This window comes from Sinohyriopsis cumingii, chromosome 7 (assembly GCF_028554795.1).
Source record: "Sinohyriopsis cumingii isolate HCF-2022 chromosome 7, ASM2855479v2, whole genome shotgun sequence".
NCBI classification, from domain to species: domain Eukaryota; kingdom Metazoa; phylum Mollusca; class Bivalvia; order Unionida; family Unionidae; genus Sinohyriopsis; species Sinohyriopsis cumingii.
In genome coordinates this window covers 111630055-111653892 of record NC_142967.1, presented here as the reverse complement: position 1 = coordinate 111653892, position 23838 = coordinate 111630055, and the positions used below count along the sequence as shown (strand labels likewise).

The 23838-nt window shown below is 40.4% G+C and overlaps 1 protein-coding gene across 3 annotated transcripts in view; it reads right to left on the bottom strand.

The window, feature by feature from the left end:
• The window catches only part of LOC149795935 (uncharacterized), an 82525-nt gene that overhangs the window by 3176 nt on the left and 55511 nt on the right, over positions 1–23838 (bottom strand). The gene's annotated exons all lie outside the window — the stretch shown is intronic.

Below are 23838 nucleotides of genomic sequence, written 5' to 3'. Positions count from 1 at the left end.
AGTATGCCCTCATTATAATTCTGTCCATGGGCGCTGTGTTTTCTACTGCCAAGTAATAAGACAGCCTGACAATAAAGTAATCAATGTTAACATATAATTTTGTTATCACTAAATGGAATGGCATTTGTGACCATACTGGCATTATAACATGACGTGTGTTCAACAGTTTCACATGAGAGTGTTTTACAAAAACATATACTCCGATTAGTTTCACATGTCTGCATGAAATGAGCATAGTATAGTGTTACAATACACTCAAGTAAACTCCATAATTCATCAAGTGTATAAGATTTGATGAAGACCACTCCGGTGGCCTAACTGGTTAGAACGTCTAACTCAGATGCGGGAGGTCACGGGTTAGAACCCCGGCAGTCATACCAAATTTTTTTACAAATGGTTCCAGCAGCTACCTCGCTTGGCACTCAACATTCTATACTTAGTATTCGGACCGGTTGGCCTTGTGTCAAGATAATGTGACTGTTTAATATTGTTAAAGGTACGCTAAAAATGGAAATCACACGCAACACACACACACACACACACACACATGCACACAGATTAGAATAATAACAACCAGGGAAATCCACATGCTTTATCAAGGGCCTTATACTTAGTGTTTATTATGCAGACATACTCGCCTATTTATAAAGATTATTTCTCCCGTTCTGTTGAAATATTTACATTATCATCCCTTTAGTGCAGCACGCTTATGTTTATAACATTAAGTACTTCCAGAGCATTTTCTGATGAGGGTCATGCTGGCAAGCCGGGATGATATAGTGATGCAACTGGAACACTGCATTCTGATTGGTCATTCAAAATGAAACACAGCTTCAATATTTTTAAGGACATGTTCCTAATGTGCGGCTTTCACATGTGCTCAACAGTATTACTGGTAAAAATAAATGGAGGGTGTCATGACCCGTCATTTTCATTCGCCAATCTGCATTTATGAACAACACAAGCAGTGTCATCATAAGCTATTAACTTGTTCTCTCTCATGCATACCTAATATCAAAGTCGATATACATGTATATTCTTAGAATAAGTCAATATTTGAGACGATAATAAAATGTCCAAGTTTTCTTTTCAAGATAATAGTTCGAAGTTTTCATTTCAAGACGGTTGTTCGAATACCAATAGTACAACCCTGCCAAATGGCAAACACTGACATTCGCAGCCTGAAAATCAACTAAGGAACGTTTTATCGCATGCTCATTCAATAACTGCCCTTACGCAAACATCTCTTCCATTAACGCTTTTACATTTAATTTCATTATGTAATCAATCTGGTCACTATTCGGCAATACCCGCCCTGTTAACTGACACAAAACCATATGGTTAGCATCAGTCTGATGTCACGTAAGTAATAAATGTGAGACTTTGTATGTATGAAATATTGCATTAATAACTATATAGAAACAATAGAGTCATAGCTAATGGCATTGCATCATTTGCTCTGAAACTACAAATACAATGAAGCCATCGTGCATCAGAGTCTTGACAAATGCTAAATACAATCTTCTTTTATACGTTATGTCATTTTAAATTAAATAGTTCTTTTAAATTTTAACACTATATTTCTGTTACCAAAGTCTCTTCAATCCTGATAATTTAATGCTCTGCTCATTAACTGTCACCAAGAAAATTCCAGATGAAAATTATTTATCTATGGACTTTTACAATTGTGGCATAAGAGCGCATGGAGTAGAATCGTCACAATTCATATGTCACATGTTTAGGCTCAAATAAACAGTAACACAAGAAAAAGTGAAAACAACAAGCTTTGGAAAATATAACAATTAATTTATTTCCCTGGAAAAATACTGTAAAAATAGAAATAATATGAGATCTTACGGTTTCCAGAATCAAATCCAAAATGAATGCAAGAATAATTCACGAATAAAAGATTTGCGGTCCTAATATTGAAATGTTCTAATGATTTCAAGTTTGAGTCCCGACAAAGAATCCAAGATGGAAGGTGATGACGTATAATGTAGCCTGTACTGTGTTGACGTCCACAGTTCCTTGTACAAACACAATAATCTATATTCTAGTCTTGGAAATCCAAACAGAATTTTCAATAAATGTCCTTGTTCAAGTATGAATACAATAATATTTCCAGAGAAACTAATTATCTTTTAGAGTCCTAATAATTTGGAGAAAAATTAGCTAATAACTCAAAAACTCGAAAGAAGTTCATTTCTGGTCACAACAGTAAAAATAAAACTAGACATCAAGTGTTTAAAATCCCTGGACTCTGATATATCTCTGTCTAAACATCACTATTAATACTAAGTATTTCGTAATTTCGGAAATCCCTAATTGCAAAATATATTACGAAATAAAGAATCGCGTTATCATGTTTACATGTAAAGGTCACATAGCTCCTGTACGTCCTTGATTAGAACTAATCATTTTACTCCACGAAAAATGTTGTTTACTTGACACTCAATCAAGGCCAGGAACTATGTCAAAAATAGAATCAAGTGTTTCTATTATTAGGTGACTAAGGAAAACCTCAGGTCAACCTAAATTTTTTGGAAAATATCAAATTCCAAGTAAACAAAATTACATTACATTGATATGTAAAGAAAATAAAAAGATTCCAAAACCCAGAAATAATCAAATCAAATCAAACACAAATTAAATCAAATATAAATTAAACTAATATATGTAACACAATCGAGCATATTACGAATGTTTTTTTTATCAATATGCATTGCTTTCATTGTGACATGGCAGCGTGCAACATCCAATCCAGATTATACTGGATCATACCTTCAGGCTTGTTTTATCCAAAAATGTCGACCTACCTTAACTTTGATTTTGCCGTATGCACCTTTTGGGGCTTATAAATAATGACCTTCGATTATAGAATATGAATGTATACCAATCCAAATATAGTGAATACTTGCCACTTAAAGGTGTGTAGAATCAAATTCTATAAAATGACACCCGTTACTGAAATAATCAGAGTTGAATGCCTATATAATCCTTGTAACTTGTACTATAGACAGAAATATGAGTTTGACTTGCTAACACAACTGTAATAAGAAAATATTTTCTGGTGGTTGTGCAAGTTACAAAGCTATATGGATATGTGTGATTTAGATTTTTAATGTAGCTTTAAAAATATTCAGTCATATCACTACGATGTCTGCAGTATGGCAGCTTATAGTGACGTCTAGCCCTGGGCAACATGCCGCAGACATGTAGCTTGATGTCCCACCCATCCTGACTGACCTTCTGCATCCGAGGCAGATGCTCTAACCACTAGGCGACTGGAGCGGTCTAGAAATATGTAATAAGCACCGACACTAAAAAGTGAATCAATCTTTCACTCAAAAAATCTGGGTATGACATTCATGATGTGTACCTGTGTCACACGTTGAGGGATGAAGAGCAGAGCCGAAGTCCAAACCATAAGCTCGACTTGTCTACAAACTGGATGGCTTGAGCTCTGTTTCCTTGTATTACAATAAAACATGACTAGTGTTAGCCCTTGTTCAAACTGTTGGCAGTAATCTGGTAGAAGGATGGAAAACTTCCAAAGCAGTTACTATTGGACCCATGGAGAAACGCCTTCAATCTGGAGAGTGAAGAAAGTAGGATGTGACACACACCCCATACGCGGCTCCAATAGTAGTATCGAATGCAGAATGATTAAAACAGCCAAAAGAGGTGGCAAATATTCCAGAGTGCGTGCATGGGCTGTAATTCTCTGGAAAGAAATTTCACTCAACGAACGAGTGATAATGTTTCTTGATAGTGAGGACAATCTATCTCTAAATGGCACATGCTGATATATCAGCTGACCCCATAATCGGTACGACGAGACGCTTCTGATCCAGCCTTCTACCTTTTGAAACAAAGATACAAATACGACTGAGGACCCCAATAGTCAGAGGAGCTACCAACAAATTCTTGTTAGCAAACGAGAGGACAGATTTATAATAGTTGAACTGTAAATAACATTTCTTCTATAGGCAGGCATAAATTGCACTCCATCTTCACGCACAGCATGATGACAGAAACAAGGCTAATATCAAACGAAGCTTCACTCAACAGTTCCTAAGGAGTTTAGACAAAGCTCACAAAGCCCACAAAACGCTCAAGGGATTCAATCTAGGCATCAGTCAGTGGGATACTGGTGTCTACAGCTCAAACTGCTTGATAAGATCAGAAAGATTAAGTTCAGACATACCCTTAAAGGATCTGAGCATTTTATATAGAGCTGCATTATAGCTTCACTGGCAGAGACAAAACATTCTCATCAAAAGGTAGATAATAAAGTCTTGAGGTCTTGACAGGGAGGTGAGCCCAGGTTCCCACCAAAATCTCTCTTAGCGCGCACCAGAATGCAGTAGGGAAATACGCAAAGGTTTAAGCAGGAGAGTTTAATCTATAGCTGAGTGCCAATACCAACGGACACAGTGTAGAAGGGGGGTGATAAGCCACTCCCCATGTTGCCAGGTCAACTTCTAGTCTCTTGACAGCTTCTTACCATCTCAAACTAAAGCAGCTAAATACCTTCTAGAAGCAACATCATCCTGAAAGGTCTCTCCAAACTGCACGGGTGTTTCTTGTCTATCAATCTCAGCGGCTTAAGATAGAAGACTTGTTGCAGGTAATATCCAACGTTCGGATTTGTTCCTCCTAAAATGACTGGGCTACGAGAAAAGGGTGGAGAAGAGGCAGGTGCCCAAAGGGATTGGGAGAGACTGTCAGTCATTTATTCGGCTACCTCATTAGAATCCAACAAGACAGGAAAGATACAATATTCTGCACTCAGTCCAAAAAGGAATGCAGGACTTCCCATTGCAACGTCTCGCTGTTGAGAAGGAAATTTGAGAATCGGGATATCCTTTTTCCTGAACTTGGGGAATGATGGGACTGTCTTTAAAGGAGACCTCGTAGGAGCCCGAGAACACTTCTAGTCCTAAGGAGAGTAAGCATGCGTAAATCTTTTTAGTTGGCTCCAGATGAGCAGATGAAGCTAATCCCAGTCATGCAACATCAATTCTGCTTTGAGGACAAGGCATGAATATCCATGATTACATAAAGGAAAAGGAGCATTTTCTTTTCCAAATTTTTCAGGGGTTGAAAGGGAACACAGGAAGGAGTAGGAGCAGCGGGGGGGGCGAATCCGACATTTTGTCCAAACGTCATTTGGCTTAATTAGTACTTTCTGCACTCAGCGGATCCGGTGTCGTCAGCGCCTGGTAAAAAAAAAACGACGTCGTCGTCGAGGGGATCGTCCGGACGTCATTTGGTTTAATTAATACCTTCTGCGCGCCGATCCCAGCGTCGTCAGCTTCCGGTAAGCACATCGACGACCGCGTTGATGTCATCGCCCCCCCCCTGCTGCTAAGTGGTTATTTACAATGAAAATTAGTTACAACTAACCGAATATTTGGTCAAGTCCGATACGATATCGTGTCCGAGGATCATGTAAATTTATCGTTACAAATCCATGTGGGGTCGACTGAGCATGACTAAAAAAGTTTCGAAAAACATTAAAGTCCATGTCACCGCCGCACCATGTCTGCCAAATATTTCGTAGCGTGTGTGTATCAACGCCGTTGAATACAGCAAGAATATTACAGTTGTCTCTGATTACTTTTGGAATCTGAGTGTATCGTTGAGTGACATATATCACGTCAGTGTTTTTATGCCTGCCTCTGGAAAATATCCTAGCTGGGTTTTTTTGATTGTCTAACATAACATCATCGTACACGACTAGATTGTTAACGTCGCCATCAATATCATCGATACCTGGTGCATCATTGATATCTGTAATAAACTCGATGACATTTTTTTTAGCGATCGCTGATGCATTCTCGTTGAAATCTTTCAACACCTCGTAGCATCGTTGATCATCTACGCTAGGGGCGATTAAATACAACTTATCCCACTTCATCCATCTCATTATTAAATTGAGTAACAATTGCGTCTTGCCGGATCCAGATGGTCCGATGATAATCATCCGGATCGAGTTTGGTAACGCTGCAACATGCTTAACTGGTTCTCTTGTTTTAGTCGCTGAAAAGTCAATTATATTCATGTCTCTATACATAAATTATGGATCTATATTGTGTAAAGTGTAGAGTGCGTACTGGCACAAATGATATGACAACCGTTACAACAAGAAATAACAGATCGGCGCTTACTGGCAAGTGTGTACAATGCGGTACAAAGAAATTTAGATTTATTTCTATTAAACCCGGGGATGTTTTAAAAAAAAGCGAGGAGGTGATATTGCAGCCAGGTTATCAAAACTCCCCGGAACCCCGTGGGCAAAGTATCCAGGAGAAAAGCACCTTCCAGGATATAACTACTGTGGCCCCGGAACGCGATTAGATATCAGACTCGATGATCAAAATCAACCCAAACCCGGCGAGTATCCAATAAACGCTATCGATAAGGCGTGTCATGCTCATGATGTTGCCTACTACAAAAGTAGCGATCTGCAACAGCGTCATATTGCGGACGTAAAATTAATTCACGCGTTAAATGCTATTCCTGATAAATCCGTCAAAGAAAAATTGGCCTCATGGTTGGTAAAATCGGCTATGAAAGGTAAATTAATGATTGGAAGCGGAGCTTCTCGCGCTGGTAATTGAAAACGCTAGCGTTTATAATAACAACATGGAATCCATCTATTATTCTCCGAGAGGATACTGGAAGGGGAAGGCCGCAATTGGTAAGCTTGCAAGCGCTGCAAAAGTAACGAGGGCCACTGCGGCTAATTGGTTATCCAAACAGGCTATATGGCAAATCTATCTACCACCGCCTAAACAAATCAACTTCTCGCGCTTTGATATCAGCGTACCTAATGAAGTTCATCAGGCTGATATACTATTTCTGCCGCATGACAACGGTTACAAATACGCGCTAACCGTAGTTGATGTTGCGAGTCGATATAAACAAGCGGAGCCGTTGAAAACAAAGTCAGCAACTGAAGTAGCCGATGCGTTTGAGCGAATTTATCGAAGAGGTCCTCTGCGCTGGCCAAATCTATTACAAGTTGATCCCGGTGGTGAATTTCGCGGCGCTGTTCTATCAACGCTGAAACATCATAGCGTCGCGGTACGACGAGGTCATACTGCGTTACATCGTGATCAGGAAATTGTTGAACGATTCAATCGGACTCTTGCTGAACGGTTATTTGGATATCAATACGCGAAGGAATTCATCCAAGAAAAACGATCTCGTGAATGGGTCAAAAGGTTGCCAGGCGTAATTTCAGCGTTAAATAACGAGATTACCCGAGCAATCAACATGAAGTCCAGCGACGCGATTAAAGAAAAGTATATACCCGGAAGATCAAAAATAGATAGCGTTTCCAAGCCGATTCTCGGCGATGTCACTGTTAGATATCTGTATGAACCAGGAGAGCTTGAAGGCGGTAAAAAAAGGGCTACTGATCCTATCTGGAGTGTTACCACACATAACATATCAACGATAACACGATCAACTAATAGACCACCGATCTATAGATTGAATTCAACTGCCCCACAGCGCGGATTTACACGCGAGCAACTACAAGTGATACCTGACGATACTCAATTACCCCCGCGTGGTCTTAACTAGCGCCGTTGCGTCTATTGCACTCAAGACAGGTCAACCTCACATTGTTTTTGACATGACCGAGACTGTTATCGATCCTGTCCACGGTAAATTGGCGAGCGTCTTTATCCGAATAGCGCCAACTCATTATACAATTGCAACTCGCGCAGTGATTATTCTGTTGTTGTCGTAACGCAATTATTAATTCGGCATCAATATCAAAACGCCGCTGTTTTTTTTATCCTGTTGGCGGTAACCCGATAGTTTTCTATCAATGATGCTTGCATCGATGGTGACTCCGTCACTGACTCCGTCACTGACTCCGTCAATAACAATTCTTCGAAGCTGATTTATCCTTCGTACTCTGGACACTGCAAGATAGACTAGATTCGACCATTCGATGCGATTATCAACCATCCAAACAATTGTATCCGTGATAGTCAGTCCCTGCGAGGAATGTATTGTCGTTGCGTATCCTAGCGTCCACGGGGATTTATCAGCACGTAGCGCGTCCTCGACGACGCTGATATCAACGAGCACGATATCATTCAGCACGAGAATTTGTTTTTCTGTCCGGCCCGGGATTTCAACTTCAATGTTCTGTCGCCGTGTATCCGCGGGTCTATAACATAACGGCACTGGACGCGTTGGAAACTTTTCCTTATGCAACGTAAACAACTTCCGCTGAAGTGTGTCTCTGACTATCTTTCTACTCGCTACAATCAAATCGTTTGGTCTCCATGTTTCCCAGAATTCATTTAACGGTGTTTCCGGAATCACCTCGCGGATTATTTCACATTGAATTCTATCTGGCTGTAATCTGATTAATTTTTTAACCTCGCGCAGTTGTTCATCAAGTGCCCGGTAATCAGTATCGGTTTCTTCATAATAGTCCACAAAACCCTTTAACCAATCATGTGGACCCTCGCCGACAAATGGTGGTGGTTGGCCATGGTCGCCACACATGATTACCGCTGTATTCGCGCGCAGCAACCACTCAAGAAACATTTGTAAAGTATCTAACGAAACAGTACATATTTCGTCCCAGATGATAACCTCAGGAATAAATTTTTCACCCATTCGATCAGGAGTCCACTCACCGCCGCTGTATCGAAAAAAGCTGTGATAAGTAACGGCGTCAACATTTCGTTGTTTTATCTCTCGCGCTAGTCTATGGGTCGGTGTAAGCACGATTATACTTGCCCGCGTTCGAAATAATTCAATTGCCCGAGTCGTCTTTCCCGACCCGCCACAGCCGCTTAAATAAACCGTCTTGTGTCTACAAATTGGATCAGAACACGATGGTGCATTAGACCATTCTGACAATTTATCACCGCGTAAGTAGTTGTTCTCAACGGTGACATCTGCTGACGGGGAATAATCGCGTCGTATTTCATTTTTAATTCTCCATATACCCCAACTCTCGTCCGGACTAGTAAACTCGGCTACGTTTTCCTTGTACTTTACGTCAACATAAAACGAATCAACGGCTACTCTAACCGCGGTATCGGGAAATATATTTATCATCGAGAATAAATTGATAGCGGCATAACCCAGCATAGACGCCCTCAAATGTGGATACGCCGGGCTGTCTCCATCGCTGTAGGTAACAACTGTACCCAACCTCGTTCCATTGGACAAGAAAGCTGTTTTGCAGTTCACGTATCTATTTTTTGCCACTGCGTCCTTGATTACGAAATCATATTCTGCGTCATCTATAATCAGCCGTGAGCAATATCGTTTGTAGTTGTGGTTTTTTCCACCTTGTGTGAACTTACCAATTATTCTTCTACCGAGATCTTTTGCCTCGCGGTTTCGTTGGTTAAATATCCTCCTGGACCATTCGATGATATATTCCTCGTCGGCATCAATGTTTTTTCTGGACTCGTCAATTATGCTATCTAGACGCTCCGGTTCTGGTAACCAGACTTCAGTCTGCGCCCGGTATGATATAATCGCGTCACTGACAATCAACGATACAAGCATGCTACAATCAATCATGTACCGTAGCAACGCTATTGGCAGCCACTTCTTTTCAGCCATGTGTCTACCGATCCAAATATAGCAACAGCGATGAAGTCCTGCCGCGAACTCAAATGATACTATGCGAGCGAATCCGGTTAAATCAAAATCAGGCAGTGGTCCATTAATAGCAACACGAGTCATTTCATGTCTGGGGTGTCCAAATCGTTTGAAATACTCAGCGGCGGATCCATACCCGAGAAAACTCGCTGGATAACAGGCAACCATATCAACCGAGATCATAGCGTCGCGGCTGTATTCAGTGTTCCATAGTCCACCGTGATAGTATTCCAAACAACTGGATTGTACATCCGGCAGAAATTCCTTGCGCGTTGGTCTCCACGCATTTTTCCTTGCTGCAACATGAGCTACAACCGATGGAATCGTAAAACAATTTGTTAGCAGTTGTTCATCATGCTCTTCAAATTCCATGGCGGTTTTTTTCATCCTGTTGTGAAATGCTTCAGTGCGATATAATTCGCCGTTTGGTCTTACAAACTGATCAAAGGTATCCGCATCGTTTTCAGCGCTGCGAAGTAACCACACTGATAAAGGTCGTTTTTACACAAGTAGGCAATAGCATCAAATAGTTTCCTCTCCGCGAGAAAACCATCCCGGGGGAATTCTTCTCCTAAAAATTCTTCGGGTATATACTTTACTGTTCTATCCCGTGGAAATATTGTGATCGCGGGCGTCCATGCGTGTTCGTTATGATCAATAATTTTGATTGGGGCCCCATTTGATTTGTACTTTGATTCGTATAATACTTCACCGGTTATCGTTGTAACGGTTATTGGAAATCTCAACGACGTTTCTAATCTCGCTATGTCGCTGATGGTTGCTCCACGCTCTTTTACGGTTAGTTCCCACTGGTTGATTTTGCTACGTCGTAAATCAGTCAATTTGTTTCCTCGACATGCATTTGTAAAATGCTCTATTATTCGTTCTGCTACACAATTTATCCCAGTTGACTGTTTCATTGGTTTCAGTTTTCCGATATCAGGTTTCTTATTTAACGGGTATATTCCATAAACAACTGCTGTTTCAGGATACGCTCGTTCATAGTATGGTCTGTCAATTCCGGTTAACAGCCCCGGCTTGGAGTCGCGGCTAACAATGACTGTTTTCTTGTCGCTGAGAACTGGTTCAAATTTATCACGTATGATCCAATCACCTGATTCCACCCGGACAATGAATTTTACTCTGAAGAAATACTTTTTACCGTCAAGTTGTGATATTATCGTTGCTGCGCGGTTGTCGTTCATGGTAGCATCAACAACGCCATCGATTCGAAATGTTGACCAACTATGAGATGCACCATCACGCTTGAATTCATCGATACAATCGCGTATTTTACTCAACAGGGTTCTATCGTTTATTAACGCTTTTGGTGCGTCCTTGAGGACTCTATCAAGATTGAATTTAATATTTTTCCAGGGCTTAATTACTGCTAATCTCTCGAACTCATCCATATAATTAAAACAAGTATTTAAATAAAAGAATATAGTATAATGAATAAATGCAAATGGTTGATGATTGGGTCGATAACCCCGTACAATAAATCATGTAGAGGTGAATTCTGCGGGTATCATTTACAAAGCGTTCGTAATGGTTCTCTTGGCCCCCTCCCGTGCTTGGTTTGTCACGTTGGTGTAAGAGGAAAATCGCAGTTGTGTATTAATTGTGGCGGAAAGCGATACAGGGAACTAAAACGCTATTATGACAAACGAATTAAAAACGCCGTCATTGACCCCACCGCTGACTCCGTCATCAAAACCCCCCAAGACTATGTTAAAAGATTTATAATTAAACCAAATAATAAATTAGAGAAGTAGTATTATTATATAAATGGACCAAGAATTTCAGCCGCATCCCCTGCTCGTCAATTACGAGGCATCTTGCGACGGCATTGTTAGAAACCGCAGACTAAAAAAACCGGTTGGATGGAAAAACAATCACGGGTATTTAATGTTTACTGCTGGAGGGAAAAAATATCTCTGTCACAGAATCATCTATGAATGTTTCCACGAATTGATCAAAGATAGTCTCGTTATTGATCACATTGATTCTAATTATCAAAATAACAGACTGTGTAATCTGCAAGCTATCTCTCAGAGTGAAAATATTAAAAAAGGCCAGACTGGTAAGTACTCAAAAGCAGCAAGGGGCGTCAAATCATTTGATACATCAACGCACGAGGAAAAAATATTTCAGTCAATGAATGAGGCAGGAAAATATTTTGACATTTGTAGCGCCTCAGTACGATTTGTTGCAGAACGAGTATATCAAACAGCTTTCTCAAGTAAAAACGGACATAGAATTCGATTTTCATATCTGAAGGGGGATAACTCGTGAGGGTATGACGAAGTCGCCATGATAGAGTTATGCTGTCACGTGATTGCAAATTGTCGTCTGTTTCAATGTAAATGAGTTACCTATGCGCGTTCACCTGGAACGCACTACGTGCTTATATTTTTTAAAAACTCGTTATTTGTTAGGTGCGTCCGTAGTCCGATGCAAACATGTTTGACTATGAAACTCGAGTCAACAATTTACGGGTTCGCGCCTCGCAGCGGGCAATTGCCTGGCGGGAAACGGTTAGATGTTTTTTTTTCTATATAATTGGGGGGGAGGGGATAAAGCCCCCTTCGTTGAAGTTCAAAACGAACCAAAACGCAGCCCACACACTATCATTCATAGTGTGCGCGGTTGGTTTTTTCCAACTACGCAACCATGATTGATTTTTATGGGTTGCGTTTTGGTTCGGTTGAGTGCAAACCACGCCCCCGTCATTGTTTGTACTGTCCATAATTAAGTATATGTATGCCTGTAATCTGCCACAAACACTTCTGCAACATCGAGTGGAGATTTACGGCATTGTACTGTCCATAATTAAGTATATGTATGCCTGTAATCTGCCACAAACACTTCTGCAACATCGAGTGGAGATTTACGGCATTGTACTGTCCATAATTAAGTATATGTATGCCTGTAATCTGCCACAAACACTTCTGCAACATCGAGTGGAGATTTACGGCATTGTACTGTCCATACAAAAAACGGGGTCAAAAATGACCCCCCAATAATTTTATTAAAATTTTTGATATTAGAAATAAGATGTTTATAAGAATATGGATCCCCAAGACATCAATAATATATTAACTGAGATTTCAAAATTAAAAAATCAAGGAATTGTATTATCTGATAGGCTCAACAGCGAGGAAATATTATCCGATTATGAGGTTATAAACGAGCAATCGAAGCGGGGGCGTTTTACGCTAGCCCGCGAGTATTCTTTTATAAAACGATTACAACATACAATTAATGAGAACCTGTATGGCAATGACGTAAGCGTATTCATTGGGTTATTCACTGCCGTTGAAACAATACGAAAAAAACTCGGGCAGCTTTATGAAAAACGCCGCGAGATCTCTAGTAAGATTAAAAACATTAGGAGGATTATAGACGAAACCCCTGTGGGGAGCCTCAGCTTGAAGTTACCTGTGCCCACGTCGCGTGACGAAGTCGGCATACCAATGTAACATTATATACATGTGATGTGAAAAAGTAATGGTTTATTTTTTTTTTCGATAAAGTCGTACTATAACGTTTTTAATTACCTATCCATATACACACAATGACACAACTTTCGCTTCGATATATTTCTGCCACCATGGAAAGACTCGGCGGAAAATTAGAAAATTTTATTTGAAATTGCGGATCAATTTACAATAATGGTAGGTGAATCACTTACTACTCGGCTAGCCAGAGAGCGGCTAGCAGCGCTTAAAAAGTTTATACCGTTACGAGACAGAGTGAGAGAAAAACTTCAAACGCGGCAACAAATGCAAACTGATTTTGCTGTTGGAAGTGAACAGTTATTTGCTCCGGTAACTAAAGCGACTAAGGATGTTACAGCGGCAACAGAACGAGCAATATATGGAGATATTCCTAAGGAGGGCGAGCGACGAGAAGTGCCTCTTCTTCCTGTACTTGAAAAGATAGCAGCAGAGACCGAACAAACAAAAAAGTCTCTGGAAACACTTCCCGTGGATATAACAACTACTGGACAGCAACAACGACAAAAAGAACGAGTACTAGAAGAACTACGACGACAAGGTGATACTAAAGAAGAGGAAGGAGACGTTACTATAGAAAAAATATATTCACCACAAAGTATATTTACACACGATGTATACAATAAAATTAAAAGTTTAGATGTCACTGAATTAGCTAGATTCACCACGCTGAATTTTTCACCTGATCTAAGAGAAAACGCTGTAAACAAAATGTATAAAGAGTACATAAAAAATGACAAGAATTGGATAAAAAAAGTATACCTGGCAAAACGCGGCAAATTTAAAATCACAAAAAATATTCGCAATGATTTCGAGGATTTTAAAAAGATGGTATTGAGTAGAGTGGATAAAGAAAAGTCAACTGGATTTCTTGGTAAATGGGACACAACTAAAGAAACAACTGGAAATGGATATTTAGGCAGCGGCTTAGTTGGAAACGCTAGTGTTACTTGTCCTGGTAATGTTCTCAGTGATATATCACGGCTAGAGGTACTAATTGGAGGAAAACGAGCCGGAAATAACTCTCCGGAAATAATCAATGAGGCCGCTGATATTTGCAAGCGGTTATTTGCAGGAGGTATCATGGACATTAATGCATATCGAACGCTCATAGACGAACTCGTGGATGATTAAAAAAATTATAAAATTATAAAATTATCGTTTTTGCCATTTTTTGACTGTTTTTGGCCATTTTTTGACTGTTTTTTGCCATTTTTTGACTGTCTTTTGCTATTTTTTGAGGGCAAAAACCCAAGGAAATCATTTAGAGAAAATCGATGTTTTTCTGAAAAATCGAGAAAAAAACGACTATAGGCAACAAAAAACGACCAAAAATGACTAGAAATCAAGAAAAAACCAGAAAAAAACCGGATTTTTATCGAGGGCAAAAACCCAAGGAAATTTTGATAAAATTTATTCCGGTTTTTGATTCGGCGGGGGGGGGGGGTGATCAATCACTGGTGATCACAATTACTAATTGGAAAACTGGTGTTTTTAATAAGGATGATCATACACTACAACCATGATAAACCAGTACTCGTCTACGTGGTAAACTCGCGATTGCCTGTTTACCGCGCGTACTATGGAGATGGTCTCGGTAGCACCATTGCGGGGTTATTTACAAGAATGGCTCCAAAAGTAGCGCCGTTAGCCAAACAATTAGGAATGAAGGCTATTGATGTTATTCGTGATAAGGGTATTAGTGCCATTGGAGATGTTGCCGGAAAGGCGCTTTCAGCCGCGCGGGATAAACTAATGTCATTGGTGAGAAAAAGAAAACAGAAACCACCGGTGATGCCATCAACGACAGTGATGCCTGCAAATGTCAGTAAAGTAATAAATAACGCCGTGGAAGAAAAACTAGAGTCGTTGGCGACGACTCCGTCGTTGGCGACTTCGCCATCCGCCGATGCGGCAACCAACGCGCTCATGAACGCGATAGCGGGAAGTGGTCTACGACGAAAACGACGTTGATGGATTTCAATTGAAAACATCAACATGAATAATAATAGAATGTTTGCGCGAACCGCTGATCCCGCGTTTGATATGGACGCCCCAGTGCGCAGGGATGATTCTGTCCGTGATTATCAATTTTATTCTTATTATGCAGCGCAACCTGACCTACGATCGCGAATTGAACTTCAGGTCCAAGATACCAGTAAATACTTTCTGCCGTGTGAAGCGTTTATCGAAATCGAGGGAGAACTCGTGACAAATGCCGCCGATAATGCACCATACGCAGATGACCATCGTGTTCGAGTTGGCTTCGTCAACAACGGTATCATGGCGTTATTTGAGAGCGCCAGATATCTTATTGACGGGCGAGAAATTGAATCAATAGAACGCGAGGTTGATGTTGCAACGACGATAATTGGGTTGGCGAGATACTCGGATGATTATACAAGATCGGCGGGCCCATCTATGATGTTTGCGAAGGACACCGCTAATAGCGCTGATCATCTTCAGTACATCAACGTGCTGGTGGAAAGAGATACCGCAACTAACCCACAGGCTGAAGCAGCCAATCCAGACCGCAGAGCAAGACCGGGCGCTGAGTTCAATATTATAAAAAGTCTTAACGATAATTACAATATGGGATTCGCAGCACGAGTAGGGATGTTGCAAGGACCACGCCGACAGTTTTCATGCGCGATTCCACTCCATCACATATTTGGATTCTGCAGAAATGTCAGGAAGGTTATCTATGGGGCTAAGCATACAATCGCGCTGACGCGAAGGGGTGATGATAACAATGCAATATGGCGTGCTGCTGGCGTCGCTGCCGGTAAAGTCGTTTTAACTAAAATGGCATTGTGGATGCCGGTGCTGACTCCATCAGTTACCACGGAAGCACGATTGTTAGCATTTATGGAACAGGGAGGGAAATCGCTGTTGAGTTGGCTAGCGGTAACAACTGATGCTAAAGAGGATAACGTCGCCGATACGTTTACATGGCACCTAGCATCAAAACAGGGTGTTTCAGCCCCGCGTCATATATTCATAGCGCTACAGAATAGGGAACGATTGGGCAGTCAAGAACGCAGCCATATGATATTTGATCAATTAGGAGTCAGGGATGTTTCGCTGAGAATAAACGGACAACAGGAACCATCCGAGGATATACAGCTTAATTACGGCGACAACCATATCGCACGTGTGTATCATCGATTGCTGTCATATATGGGCCGTGATCAAAACGTCGACACTGGTTTGCAAATATCACAACTTGATTTTAAAAACCTGTATCCGATTTATTACTTTTCGTTGGAACATCTTGATTTAACGAGACAATCCGTCGTTGATATACACTTCCGAGCTCGTATAGCCCCGGCTGGTGCCAATTATAGAGCGGTTGCTGTCATTCTCAGCGATAAATCAATGCTGCTAGAAGGTGTTGGTGGACGAATGAGAATCGTTGATGCGCCAGTGGAAAACGTAATTGAAAGCACAAAACGCGTTCACAATAAATGTCGTATAGTGTCGTCAGTGTAGAGTTGACTGATGGTCAAGTCAAGAAATTACGATCAAAGTCGGCTAAACAATGCGGAACCACAATAACGCTGAAGCCGTCGCAGATGGCGGGCGGTAATCATAAGATATCGTTGACGGCGCGTCAAATAAAACATTTCAATGATGCGATGAAGAATAAAAAGGGAGTTCAAATAGATTTTTCAGCCGCAGCAATTAAAAACATGGAAAAGACCGGTGGGATATTTCCGCTGTTAGCTGAGATTCCAGCGTTGATTGCCGCGGTGGCCCCAGCAGTGGCTAAGGCGGCGGCGTTAGGAGCCGTTGGTACCGCGGCGGGAATGGCATTGAAGAAGGCAACCGGGAAAGGCTACAAAAAAAAACGACCCGTGGCCGGAAAGGGTCTAAGACTACCGGGAACCCCGTATTCATGGTACTCGGGAAAGGGTCTAAGACTACCGGGAACCGTTTATTAACGCAAGAGTCTATGACTCCAATGTCTAATTTTGATTTAATAGACGCCGCAAACGCGCTAGCGATAAAAAACTTCAGAGGTGTTTTTATGAGGGATCAATTACCGGCGGCACCAAGGAATATTGAAACCGGCATAATTAACCTCGATGGGTCCTCCGGAGCGGGAACTCATTGGGTTGCGTACGCGATTGATCCGCGTGCGATCGTCTATTTTGATTCATACGGGTTAGCCCCGCCGAAAGAGTTTATGCGGTATGTCCGGGCGTGTTCAACCCGGGTTTTTTATTCCACGCTGCCAACACAGCAGTTAAGTGACCCACCGATATGTGGCCGTGAGGTATTGAACGTACTCGCGGCGATTTCATCATCGCGGAAACCACCTCATGTGGTTGTAAACGAATACACTAGTGGGGTCGTAGAAGCTCAACGGATTTTAGAGAATAACATTTACAATAATAATGATTGATATTTGGGGACGACCGGTTTCGGCGCTGAAAGAATCCACGGAAACGGCCGCCGCCGACATAAAAAACCTAATTGAGGATGAAATCGCTGATATGTTGAATCTAACAAGTGTTGACCCGGGCGAAATAGTTGTATTTCAAGACCGCCAGGGTAAATTGAAATCCGGTAATGTGTCACTGAATGACGTTTTAATACGACAGCGTGATGCCGCCGAGGACACTATCGCGCTGTATACCAGCGACGGACGACTCAAACCGGGTGAATCCATCTTGACGATAAATGGAAAAATAAGTACACTTGGCGACAATTATATAACCATGTCAAATTCGTTAAAAGGTTTACGTAGTGAAATTAACTTGCATGAAGAACGGTTCAGGTCGACGCTAACGCATTTCGCCGATGTGCAACACATTGTCGATAGTTTTTTTCGGGGACCCCCGACGGCAACCGAACCGAATTTTGTAATAATAAAAAATACTATTTCGGAGCTTATGGCGCTGTCGGTCAATTTACCCCCGTTGCGAAAAAATGTTAACAGGATCGATGACAACTTTGATAAATTCTTTGGTAAAAAAAATACCAAGCCGGATGAGATTACAATAACTATAAATGATATCACTGCGTATGGACAGGAAATAAAAACAATCAAAACTGATGTTGCAACAAACAAAAGGAGTGTAGACGCGCATGAACGGGAAATAGAAATAATCGGCGCTAATGTTGCAACGATCATAAATAATGTAGACTCGCATGGACGGAAAATAGAAACAATCAAAACTGATGTTACAACGATCATAAATAATATGGACGCGCATGCACAGGAAATAGGAACAATCAAAACTGATATTGAAGCGAACAAAAAGAGTGCGGACGCGCATACACAGGAAATAGGAACAATCAAAACTGATATTGAAGCGAACAAAAAAAATGTAGACGCGTATTGGCGGGGAATAGGATTAATTAAAACTGATGTTGCAGCGAATAAAAAAGGTATAGACGTGCATACATATGAAATAGAAACAATCAAACTTGATGTTGCAGCGAACAAAAAAAGTATGACCGAGAATACACGGGAAATAGAAACAATCAAAACCGATATTGAAGCGAACAAGAATAATATAGACGCGAATTTGCGGAGAATAGAAATAATCAAAACTGATGTTGAAGCGATTAAAGACGGACTACCGAGAATAACAGAGCAACTCGAAACTAATATTGAAGCGAACAAAAAAAATGTAGACGCGTATGGAGGGGAAATAAAAACAATCAAAACTGATGTTGAAGCGATTAAGGACAGACTACCTAGAATGACAGAGCAACTCGAAAAAATGAAAACACCTCATGGGATCATCGGCAGTGGCGTATACACGGTTCAATACGGATCATTCGATTGGACTCCTACGCGTAATGCAATAGATGTCACCGCAATTGTTAGGGGTATTTATCGATTGACATTGATTTCGGCGATGCAGTTCAGTATATCATCGCCGAGTTCATCCGGGTTTAACAATACAATATCAACAATCATCGACAAGGATACAATCGAACGGTTTATAAATAAAGCCGTTGATAGCAGTCTATTTAGGGCAAACACGACATGGTATGCGGAATTTGTAGTGGATCTAAGTAATTAAAAACACTAGCTCTTTTAAAATAAAAATGACTACCAAGGTAATTGAATCAGAGGTATCACCGACGTCACATCAATATCGATTCGATACCGCAAAAGAATTCTCCGCGAATTTGAAAATGCTTTCCGAACAATACCGTATAAAAATAAAAAAATACCGCCGAAAAATAACCGCCATCGACGCGGTCGTGTACTCGGTGTCGGGTATAGTAGCCGGTACCGGTGTTATTTTATCCACGGTGACCACGATAGCCCCGATCGCTGTTCCAATCGCTATCTCCGCAATGACAACAGTTGCTGGAGTTGCCAACGCAATCACTAGGAAGATATCATCGTGTTTTCAGAAAAAACTCAACGAGTATACAGTAAAACATCAAATAGTATCCGACGCGTACTCGAAATTATCCGGGTTGATCTCGTTGTCGATTGATAATTTGTTCATATCCGATGTTGAATTCTCCACGATGGTCCAGTTGTATAGCTCCGCGATGTCAAAAATCGAGGATTTTTAACTGGAAGCCGGAACCACCTGGTTGTTGAAATTAGACACTAAAAACAACGAATAATAATAATGTCGCTGAACCCCGAAGGGTTTCAATTACTTCAGCGGATCGCGGAGAACACCACTCCGGTACAAACAAATATGATATCGATAACGTCAACGAAACCCGAATTCAGTGTGAACTTCCCATCGCCGGCTCCAGTGAAGGAAATAGCGCTGGCAAAATTGCGAGTATATCACAGTTGGCCTAATATCCGAGCGGACGCATTTAACGGACAACAACCTAATAACTCGCTGGTTTTTGCGTGGACAAATAAGCCCGATGGGACCCCAGACTGGAATGAGGTTACAATACCAACTGGGTCATACCAAATAGAACAAATCAATGGAGAATTTCAGCGCAGGATAAAATCGATCACAGGAAAGGAATCAAAAATCGCTATTACGGTTCATGAACCGACGTTATCGTCGACGATTGAAATAAGCACACCGGGGTATATGGTTGATATTTATAACAGTTCAATAAGAACCATACTAGGATGGCCTAAGGATCCACCCGCGAACTTGCACACGAATGATCAATCGTATCATGAGATTAATCCCAATTATCTAAATAAATTATCTACTATAAAAAGCACGTTATCACCCAGTTGGTTTTTATTTCAACGCAGGAATATCATGCAGTGGTATTTTCAGCATAAGGAAACTACTGAATCGGTCGCCATATTAATATTTATTTTAAGTGATATCACTGATATGTTTGCCGAGATTAATCATTATTACCAATTACAACTAGAACAGCTACGGGAAACAAAAGAACGAAAACACGTTGAGGTGTTAAATCAACTTATATCAGACATGGAATATATCAATGAACGAGTCGTTAAAATAATATCCGATAACAGCGATGGTAGTAAACAAAAATTCCTAACCGAGTATAATATCACAGAAGCCGATTTACCCGATTTCAAGTTTCCAGGATACAACGCGCCAGAACTAAGAAAGTCTCTTAATGATTTTCTCGGTCCATCAACTTATATCCTCAGACACAATAACGGAGATGATGGTAGGCATATTGCCCCGTACAACGTAAATATCGCATCGGTGATAGCAATCAATCTAGTGTGCGATGTTATCGAAGGGAGTTACCAGGTAGATACCAAGCAATCAAATCAGGCTCAACAGGGGTATATCCTTTATTCGTTTTCACCAACAGCCCCTCCGGGATTTTTGATCATTGAGAGTCCGATTAATCCGGTCTATATGCGATGCCATGATCGGTTTTTAACGAGAATTAATTTTAGACTTACCGATCAGTCAAATAACCTAATTGACCTACAAGAGGAGGAGTTAGTGATCACTCTGTTTGTAAGATCATAGCAGCAGGGGGGGCGATGACATCGACGCGGTCGTCGATGTGCTTACCGGACGCTGACGACGCTGGGATCGGCGCGCAGAAGGTATTAATTAAACCAAATGACGTCCGGACGATCCCCTCGACGACGACGTCGTTTTTTTTTTACCAGGCGCTGACGACACCGGATCCGCTGAGTGCAGAAAGTACTAATTAAGCCAAATGACGTTTGGACAAAATGTCGGATTCGCCCCCCCCCCCTGCTGCTGTAGGGGATATGGACACTGTGGTGGATTAGTATGTAGACCCAAAGCTGGTTCCCAGACCACTAATTAAACTCTACTGACCAGTGACCGTAGCTTGAAGACTATCGTCCTACGACTTGTAACAACTGAAAGACAAAGTCAGATCAGGATACAATTATATCACAGTAAATCTAACAGAGCGAGATCACAGCTGCTCCACAATTTTAAATAGGCAGAAACATATGTTCGTCTTTAACTGGAGGTTTGATGAACTGTCTTGTGGTGTTTTCCTAACTTCGAGAACCCAGGACTGATCATTATCAGGAAATAACTGCATCGAAACCATCATTGGGTATACTTGGGCCTTATTGTGAGTCTGGTAGGACCCATGACATTCCTGCTAAGCAGGTGGGTGAGTGTCATAGACAGCCCTTTCCTGTCATGGTCTACATCGTAAGACACATCCCCTGATATTTTCATTATGTGGGGTTATAGGTCTTACTGCCTAAGCAACTGCCTTGGGTAGAGTGTTCACAACTCTTCTTACAGGAGAATGAGAGGTCAAATTTTCAGGACTAAAACATATTTGGCAACAAATATCGACATTCCTCCACATATTTAAGTGTCATTAATATACTTACATTGCTGTCTTTATCGTTATGGAATCAAAATCCGACAGTAGCAAATGGATGCATTTTCATGTTCCGTTGACATACATCTCAGTTGGTTGCGATGCGAAGGAAGCTCAGGAATGTTGAAGTAGGTTTCAACAAGGGCTCTTTATTTGACAAATGAAAGTATCTAATTGTTGGTTTTTTTTCAAACATTGCCATTTCGGTGTGCTTTTTTCCTCATAACCATAATAAAAAAGTTCATTTCTTTTGTTATATTGAAACAATAAATAGTGCATTTGTGCTTCAGCTGAGAGAATGAACAAAAGGAGACAATACTGGAACCAGTGTGGAATCAAATTAAATGAATGATAGATCAAATTTACTCAAATATTCAAGTTAACTAATCACGTTACCGTTGTGTGGAAAAACTTCAAGGTTCATGACCACATTGTAACCAGAGATTTAAAAACAATGTATGTTTTTGCTACTCACTGGCTATGGTTTCAGTAATTATATACATTGGGTTAAAATCATCTACACTTTTGACATGACATACGGGTAATACAATAAGCGTGTCATTAATTATTTTTGTTGTTTTACAATTGAATATAACAAACTTTGTGGATGGCTGTGCAAAGAAAGTTGATCAATTTAATCTTTGCATATTATAGGGCTTCATTTCAGCATGAAAAGCATGAAAAGCAACATCAAGTATCGGTTTATCAGCAGATATAACAGTTGTGAAATAAAATATAATAAATTAATGTTTTTATTAGTTTGCTATATAACCCTTGAGATATCAGTTTGTACATTTTAAATTAATATGGCGCCAAAGAAAGCATAAATGAGTAGATATACTGGATTTCATTTAAGATTTTCCATCACATTGAGATCACAGAAAAGCAACCAAATACCTGCAGCTTCTATAATAATGTGAACCAAACAAGTCAAATTAAGTTGTTCATTTCCAACATCATTGATTATACAGGAACAAATACATGTACAGGGTATGATGACAGCTTAAAATAAAAATATACTCAATTATTTGGAAAGTTCATTAATAAGAAAATATTCACTGGGAATGAATGGGGTCTGGAGGTTACACTGTTTTTTTAAAAAGTTTTTCATACATGATCGTGTGACAAAGTTATAACTTTAATGTTTGAGTAGCATTTTAACAGAGATTGATAAAATGACATACTGCCAAATTTGTGTACTTGGAATTGTGTTATTAGACTGATTGTATTTTCATACACGAGTCATCGAGTTTTCGTATTTTATGACAGAATCTTTCAGCATTGCCAGGTCAAGTTTGATATTAATTTTACGCTTTGCTTCCTGATTTTGATTTCAAACTTCTGATTGAGGATTTCCTGGATTAACTGATCAAATGAACGTTCAGGAATTACGTTCCCTTCTTTGGTATTTGCTTTGCTGATAACAAAGATCAACTGAACAAATCAAAATGAATAAATCTAAGAAAACACAGTTTAGACAGGAATAAATCTAACCTTTAGGAAATCAAAAAGTAAGCATAAATGACATCAGTCGCATATACGACTCCCTTGCATCTTTCACAGCTACATACACCATAACGTATGGGTTATTGCAACTAGTTTTAGTATTTTTTCTTCACTCTTTCTTCTGTATCCCTGCAGATTCATTTACAGAGGCACCACAAAATTAAATATGGTGTCAAAATGTTTCTTTGAAACAAAAATGCGATGATAACGTACACTTTATGTTAAATATTTATAATAAAAGTACACGTTCTATATAGTCTTTAAGACAGTTCCTTGCATTTGGGCATGAATTTGCCAGGATGTCTTGGATTTAAATCGTGCTTATAATATGGAAAGGCTCTGTGCTGCCTGCCAGGTACAAAAGTGAAAAGATTCTCCCCCACAAGAAAGC